Source organism: Cebus imitator, unplaced genomic scaffold, assembly GCF_001604975.1.
Source record: "Cebus imitator isolate Cc_AM_T3 unplaced genomic scaffold, Cebus_imitator-1.0 Scaffold7, whole genome shotgun sequence".
In the NCBI taxonomy this organism is placed as follows: Eukaryota; Metazoa; Chordata; class Mammalia; order Primates; family Cebidae; genus Cebus; species Cebus imitator.
This window is the reverse complement of record NW_016107322.1, coordinates 6,568,942-6,577,223: the sequence shown is the minus strand read 5'-3', so window position 1 is coordinate 6,577,223 and position 8,282 is coordinate 6,568,942.

The following is an 8,282-nucleotide window of genomic DNA, read 5'->3' as shown; positions in this document are numbered from 1 at the left end:
TGCACTCTGGGGAGAGCATTTCATTTCTAAGTCCTCATGAGCAACACCTGTGCTTGGTCAGTCACTGGAAGGATACACCCTTGGTCATAAAAGGGATTTTGTTGGGCTATGGATAGAATTGTTTCATTAAATACTTGGGAAGGAAGCTGATAAATTAAGTCTTCCAGGTTGGATAATAACTTCATATACTTTAGGATAAGCTGTTTCATCTGTGCTTTGAGTGGAAGAAATAATGCAAGTTGCAAAATTGAACCACCAAACTAGTGTATTATTATAATTTGAAAAAAAAGTTTACTTTTTCTAATAAGAAATATAAAACTTTATTGTGCCAAAGTGGTGATACTCAAGTAGGAAAAGAAAAAAAGAGAGTGATATAAAAAACGACATATTGGTTAGTTGGATTGAGAGGCTAATCTCCACGTCTTTTGCATTAACCTCAGAATTAGCAGATATATCTCATGGACTCAGCTTAATAAAGACGATTTATACAGTGCTATGGATAACAGAAGAGTTCTAGAGACAATATTTGTAAGCCATAAATTACTAATACATATGTACTTATGATGAATAAATTATTTGGCAATATGATGAGCATGATCTTCCTTTGAAGAGAAAAATAAAATCTAGGTTTCTGAAGGAGAATTAACTCCATTAGGCCCGAAGGGCATATGTATTTTAAGTCACTTCATTGCCTAAAGTTTTAAGCATCCTAATGGCTAGAAATTACGCATTTGGCCATACAGAACATCCTCATAACGCCCCCAGGCAGACCTGTACCAAAATTTAAGCCAATGCTTGATGACTTTTATAAGCATGGCAGGTGCTTTTCTTCTTTTCACCCCTCCCATCTCCTCCCACCCCACTGCGTGTGAATCAACCACTATCCAGCTCCAATATCGCCATACTGCTGTTTATCAATTACAAGTCAAGTTATTTTACAAAAGTGACTATATCCTGAATTCCATCTGTGATTTAGTGTTCCAGTTGAAATATTTTATGTCTGCCTTCCAGATTTTTTTTTCTTGAGACAGGGTCTCAATGACCCTGTTACCCAGGCTGGAGTGCAGTGGCGCAATCTTAGCTCAATGCAGCTTCAACCTCCTGTATTCAAATGATCCTCCTGCCTCAGGCTCCCAAGTAGCAAAGATTACAGGCACATGTCACCATGCCTAGCTAATTTTTAAATATTTTGTAGAAATAGGGTTTCACTATGCTGTGTATCTTGGTCTAAAATTCCTAGCTTCAAGCAATCCTCCTGTCTCGGCCGCCCAAAGCATTAGGGTTACAGGCATGAGCCACTGCACTTGGCTTCTGCTAGGTTTTAATTATTTGGAATGATTACAATATAAATTTTAAGTTGTTAATCACTGGAGAAAACTAGATGGCGTGGGGGAAGTTTGTCCTAGTGACAACAGGTCAATATATGAGGCCAGAAGTTGTTGAGATCTAAAAACAGAACACTCAAGGCCTGACCCCAAGAATATTTCAGTTCATATTTCCAGTGTATTTCCAGCAGTCTAGAGGAAATTTTCACTTGCATGTTTCCTCACATCTTACACTAACTTCATCTCCCTCTCAACTTGGATCTGTTTCCCTGTTTATACCATTCTGTTAGGGATATTCTTATCCTTCTAGTTTTCAGGGCAAGAAGTTAGGAATATGGGTATCATCTTCACTTTCACTTCTTCCTGTCATTCTTAACCCTATCTCTCTAAGTCCCGGCAGTCAACTCTGCCTGATTCCTCAAACAAGGGAAGGACCCTTTCTCCCTGGCATGCTGGCCTCAGCTTGCAGAATGCATTCTTATCCATCTTCCCTCCTGTTTTAGAGCAAGGTATCCCTGGGCCTTCTCTCTAAGATGTCTGTGATGGTTAATTTTGTGCATCAACTTGACTGGGTCAAGGAGCGTTCGAATAAAATGTTATTTCTGGGTGTGTCTTCAAGGGAATTTCCAGGTGATAGTGCCATTTGAATCAGTGGCTTCAGTAAATGTCTTAGCTTCCATTAAGCTTTACACTCTTTCCTTTCAAAGGTCATCTGGCATTTCCCCCTTCTCTGTTTGCGTGCAGTTAGCTTACTAGCTCCAATGGGCTTTCACTGCCCACCAGCTGTCCACCTCCATACCGCAGCACACCCTCTCTGCCCATGTTGGGCCTCCCTTACTATCATTACACGTTGTGAAGGCTCGTCCTCTCTCTGAAGATTTCTTTATCCTCTTCTCCTTGCCTGCTATGTTTTACTGGTTCGCTAGATTTGACAATTTCCTTTTGAAATCAATTTCTTTCCAACTCTAGACAATCCCTAGACATCAGCACCCTCAATTTCTCTCCTATTTCGTCTTTCTTTAGCCATTATCTGCTTCCAGCCACCACGATGGCAATACACAATCAAAAACAAATATGCCCATTCCTTTTGTTTATAACCATCCTTTTTCTTTACTATTTTTCCTTGGTGCAGAAGGTTAGAATTCTGTGAAGGTGCTGAATGGTACCACTACACATTTTTTCCAAACCAACTGGTCCCTCAGTACCACTGGATAATTCTTTTTCTTGTGTATAATTTTGGCCCTTTTATATTTTCTGTGTTTACTGTTCAGATTTTTTTTTTATTCTGCTCATTTTGTCTTCTTAATCCCATCTCTCTAAGCCCCAGCAGTCAACTCTGCCTGATTCCTCAAACAAGGGAAAGACAATTGGGACCCTTTCTCCCTGGCATGCTGGCCTCCTCTTGTGGAGTCCATTCTTATCCATCTTCTCTCCTGTTTTAGAGCAAGGTATCCCTGGGTCTTCTCTCTAAGATATCTGTGATGGTTAATTTTGTGCATCAACAAGGAGTGCTCCAATTAAACCTTATTTCTGGGTGTGTCTGCAAGGGAATTTCCAGGCTATAATTGGCATTTGAATCAGTGGCTTCAGTAAATATCACCCTTCCAATATATGTGGGCATCATCCAATCCATTGAGGACCTGAATAGAATACAAGGGGAAAGAAGGAGAAATTTGTTGCCTTTTGTTTCTGGCTTGCTGCTTGAGCTGAGACATCAGCTTTCTCCTGCCCTTGGACTGAGATATATACCGTCGGCTCCTGTGGATCTCAGGCCTTTAGACTCAGACTGAAATTAGCCACTGGCTTTCCTGGGAATTCAGCTTGCCGTTGGCAGATCATGGGACTTCTCAGCCTTCATAATTGAGTGAGCCAACTCCTCATAGCAAATTTCTTCCTATGTACATCCTTTTGGTTCTGCTTCTCTGGAGAACCTTGACTGATACGAAATCCTTTCCCCATTCTCTAGGACCTTGATCATAATTTAGGTCCCCTTTTTGTAAATACCCCACATTTCTTTTTTCTTCTGAAATCCTCTTCTAGTTATATTGATATGTCCAAGTCTTCCTTACCCTCAAAAATATGTTTTCTTATCCCTAGATTCTAATTAAGCTACTTATTAATTTCTCTTTCAACTATGCTTAATGTGCTTCACAGGGTAGGGGGAAGTTAAAAAAAAAAAAAAAAAAGAACACACTTACTGTCTCCACTTTCTTGAATTTCACGCAGTCCTTAACTTATTACAATCTGGTGTCCTTTCTTATTGCCCTAAGAAGACTGTCCTCCCTTGAGTCACAAATGACATTCTCATCACCAAATCTTTTGCTTTTTGTCACATTATTTAATTTCCCTACAAAATTTGATGTTTAATATTATTTCTTGTAAGAATTCTAGGATATTAATGCCATGGGATTCTTGGGGCATCACTTCACCAGACAGAAACTTCTGTGGCCAGTGGCACCTTTGCCCAAGTTTTGCTTGGGCCCACTAGGCTTGTTACACCCACTTGGCCTGGCAGGCTGCACTCAGTTCACACTACCAGCCTAGATCCCATGCCTGCCAAGGATGAGCCAGGCACAGAGTAGTGAGGGGTGTGTGAGTAAGTGTGGGGTCCGGCCACTATGCACAGTCAGGCATGCTGGCTGTGGCGGGGCAGGCAGCTCCAGGTGCTGGCATGAGTGCCGGCTCCCTGCAAGGCTGTGGCTGTACCAGGTTATTGCAAGCAGCTTCCACAGCTGGCACCAGGATCAGTGGTGGTGCCCAGAAGCTTGGAGATGCCAGGAACTGCAAAACCCCAAAGAGGGTGTCGCAGCCTGGCTTGGGGAGGTCCTAGGTCTTGGGTCCCCGAAGGACTGCAGTCTTCTCTTCTCTTGTCACCTGCAACATGGCAAACAAGGGGCATGTTCCAGCCCTGTTTGCGTTACAGCTCTTTTAGCCCCACCATTCGTTGGGTCCTGAGTTCTTGTTCTGTGTCCAGGAAGAATGAGGTATGCAGACAAGTGAAGGGTGAGCAAGGCAAAGAAGAGTTTTATTAAGCAACAGAATAGCTCAGAGGAGACCTGCAGTGGGTAGCTCCGATGGTGTGTAGCTCTGCAGGCAAGGTGTCTTGTCAAGTGTTCAGCTCTCAGCAGAAAGGAGACCCTGGGGTGGGTAACTCCTCTCTTCAGCTGGTGTTCCCATTACCTTTCCGAGTCTGAGACCTGTGGTCGGACAGGAGACTTATGGGCTTCAGACAGAGGAAGCACATGCTGATTAGTCCATGGGCAGCCATGGGTGGGTCCAGGAAAAGCACCATAGGTTACCACTTCCTCTGTGGGACTCCTGCAAGATCCAGGCCTTTCTTACTTGAAGGTGGGGTTTCATGGGAGACCTGCCCCTTTCTGCCCAGGAACCTGTCTGCCTCCGGCTGCTGTTCATGGTGCCCAAGCTGTCTATGCTGAGGGGCACCTGCAGGCAACCAAGGAGCTACCCTCAGCATCCCCTCAGCCCCTGTCCCCTGCTCATTGGAGCCCAATGTCTGGAGGGAGCTGTGGCAGCAGGTGGCTGTTGTGTCAGCACTGCCTCGAGTGAGAACACACCCAGCCAGGCTGTGACAGTGCCCAGGCTCAGCCTCAACTTTACTCTGAGATTGGAGCAGGTGCTGCCAACAATGAGAGGCCAGGCAGCGGGAGCAGGCACTTCAGAGGCTGCAGGAGCAGGGGAGCCTTCCTGGGCCCGAGAGTACAGAGATGTCCAGGTCCAAAGCCACAGCTTGGGCCGCCGCAACGGCACCCTGTAGGGTGGGGCTCCTGCCTGCTACCTGCTCCTAAGAGTACAGGGAGGCCTGGGTCTGCAGCTGCACCCAAGGAGTAGGAAGCTTCCACCCTATCAATTCAGAAGGGCGTGGGGATTCTGCCTGTTCCCACTCCCACCAGCTATAGGCAGCACACAGCCCCAGCCAAGCCTCCCCCAGGGCAGCTGGAGTCGTGGCAGCAGCTGCTCTAGGCAGGCCACCGCCGCCATCACTAATCTCTCCTAGTTTCTATGTATTTGCTTTTCCACATTTCACTGGGCTCACCCATTGCATTGTATGGGCGTTCCCTCAGAATGTAAAGGCTCTATCCTTGATCTTCATTTATTTTATTTTACGGCAGCCCTACCTAATCCCATTTTTATCAACAGTGTTATATTATGAGCTATATTTCCATGTGCAGATGACTTCACTATGTGTATGTCCAGCCATCTTCCCTTGTTATTTCCTTCAGTTCATTCTGACTTTTATCTTTTATTAATAAAAAGCATGCATGAATGCATTGCTTCATATCATTACCTCATTTAAACACCCCTGATATTTGTAGGATACAGGTCAAACTCTTCAGTGTGGTGTAAAGCCCACCAGCATCTGGGCTCTCATCTTCTACCATTCACAGCTGCATGTACTATTCTCCAGTCATATTGGAATTCTTATGATAATCTTTTCTTCTGCAATATTAGCGTACTATCAGATCCTCCCCTCCATCCCAGCTCAAACTCTGAAAAAAGTTTTGTGACCATAGATTGTATAATCCAGATACTGAAACTACTAATATTAGCCTATTTCGAGATTGCCTTGTTGGTGCCCTGAGGCAAGGCCACACTTGTCTCCCTGAAAAAGAAAAAAATGTGATGATTGTCAAACATCTTGGGAACTTCTTCAATATGGGACAAGCAATAAGGTATGTGTTTGATCTGAGGGCTAGGGAAACATCTTCCTCAAGACCAGGGGCTTCCAAGCGTGATATTAACCTATTATTTTAAGTTGAGTTTCCACAATACAAATTCTGACGTGAGAGGATTTGCATGTAACTGGTTTATGGAGAGGAAATAGGAATGGGTACAGGAAAAACAGGGTATGTGAGGGGAAAAAAGCCAAAAAAGGGTATAATTTCAGGTAGAGTCCCTGACTGGGCTTTACCCTCTGGGGAACTCTGGAGTGTATATTGCACTTCAGATATTGCCCTGCCTTCAGGCAAATGCTTGAATTGCGTCTGCTTGCAGCTAGCTGCAGTTAGTCATTGGCTACAGGCTGGGCAAGGCAGGTAGGAATGAGGATTTGTAAATTCCAGATACTTCCAGCTCTGCTTCTGCCACTTAAGAGCAGGCCTCTGAGAAGCTGCAGGTGCAAGCCGTCAGTAGATCACAGAGCTGGGAATGGCATAAAAAACTGGCAACAGAGAGGTGAAGGAACACCAATAGTATCCAATACATCTGGTTATGGAGAAGCAGGCGAGGAGGTAGAATAATCACAGACCTTGCCCTTTTTACTGCCAGCTGCAGTCATAGCAAGAACAGTAGCAGAAAACAGAAGCGACAGCTTTTTGAGCAATCGTCTCTGGGCAGTAACAGAATCCTTTTTCCTCAAGTGGCCATGCCTAGCCCCACTAGCAAAGCGATGAGACGTGGCAGGACTTGGACTCCTGGGCCCCAGCTAACGGAATCACCAGTAGTCATGGGCAGCCCACTGTGCTCAACAGAGAAGAGACTATCTGAGAGTCATTGGTAGTAGAAAAAAAGCATGGGGACAAAATAAGGAGGCTGGAGAGGAATGCCCAGACAGAGTAATTTCAAAATGGATGCAGAATTATATTGCAGAAAACTGACAAGTAACTAGGAAGTGGAAGAGATTCTTGGAGAGCGAGAAGTCAATAGAATCTCTGAAGCCAGTTGAAGTTTGGACTACACTCCTTTTAAGTACTGGTGAGAGACTAGGATTATCAGTTTCTAAACCCTCCATGGCTGCGTGTTACAGTTAATCCATCCATGATCCAAGGAATGGGGCAACAACGGCTCATCTTCTCCTTGGGTTCCCAGACCCATGAACAATGTCCCAACTTGATGAACACTTTTCGAATTTTCCCTAGACTCGGTTTCTCCCTCCTCTGTTCTTAACAAGCACTCAGCAACTTTTATTACAGAATTTGCTGCATTGTACTACAGTGGTCAGTTTAGATGTTTGTCTATCCAAAAAATTCCTTCAGGAAAGAAGCTACTACCCATCTCTGTTTCTCAGTATTAAACATACTATTAGGATAATAATACAGTCTTCATGAATACTGGTTGAGTGAAGAAAGCACATGGAACCATGACTTTGATCCTTTTGGGAAGGCAAAGATATCTCAGAATGTGACGTAAGCTATGAAACTTCTTCCAGAAAAATCTACAAAAAGAATATTATATACATTAATATAGAAGAATTTCTCAAAACAGTAAAAAAAGAAAGTGATCCAGGTTGTTACTAGCATAAAGCATGTCTTTCAAACTCAAGACTAATTGTAGAGATCTTCCAAAATATTTGAAACCCTGGTATGTTCTAACTCTTACAGTATACTAATGAGAAACTTTTTAGGAGCTCACTTCCAAATTACATGCACCAACTACTTTGGAGGAAGTTCATAAGAACTGCAATTAGTGTGAAGCGAAGCACTGATGGGAGCCAAGCAAGAAAACAGAAGAGAAATGAAATGAAGAGAACTTTAATGAACAAGGAAAACAGGCAGGAGCAGGCAAGTCAGGTCTTGAAAATGAATGGTGGGGAAGGCACTATTTTCCTTCAGATTAATGTCACGCTCAAGGCTGCCTTATTTGACTACTGAATGAGTTATGTCTAAGGTATTTCAGCCAGATAGAAGACAACCTCCTCCTGCATAGATTCTATCTTTTCCAAGAGTCCTCAATCCACAATCTGCTCATCAATAATTACCTTGAAATATTTCAAAATATTTGAAATAGTTTGGGGAGCCTCACATTCCCATTCCATTCCTCTAGCCTTAAAACATTTCTGCTTTCCAGATGTTGGCTACTCAGCCAGTGATATTGACATCATTTATTTATGTAAAGGAAACAACTTTCAGTGTTCACGTTTAATGTGTTAATATTACCAATTTAGAGATTTTAGTGTTTGGTTGTGTTTCTACACTTGATGAAAGTGTAATGAAATATTTT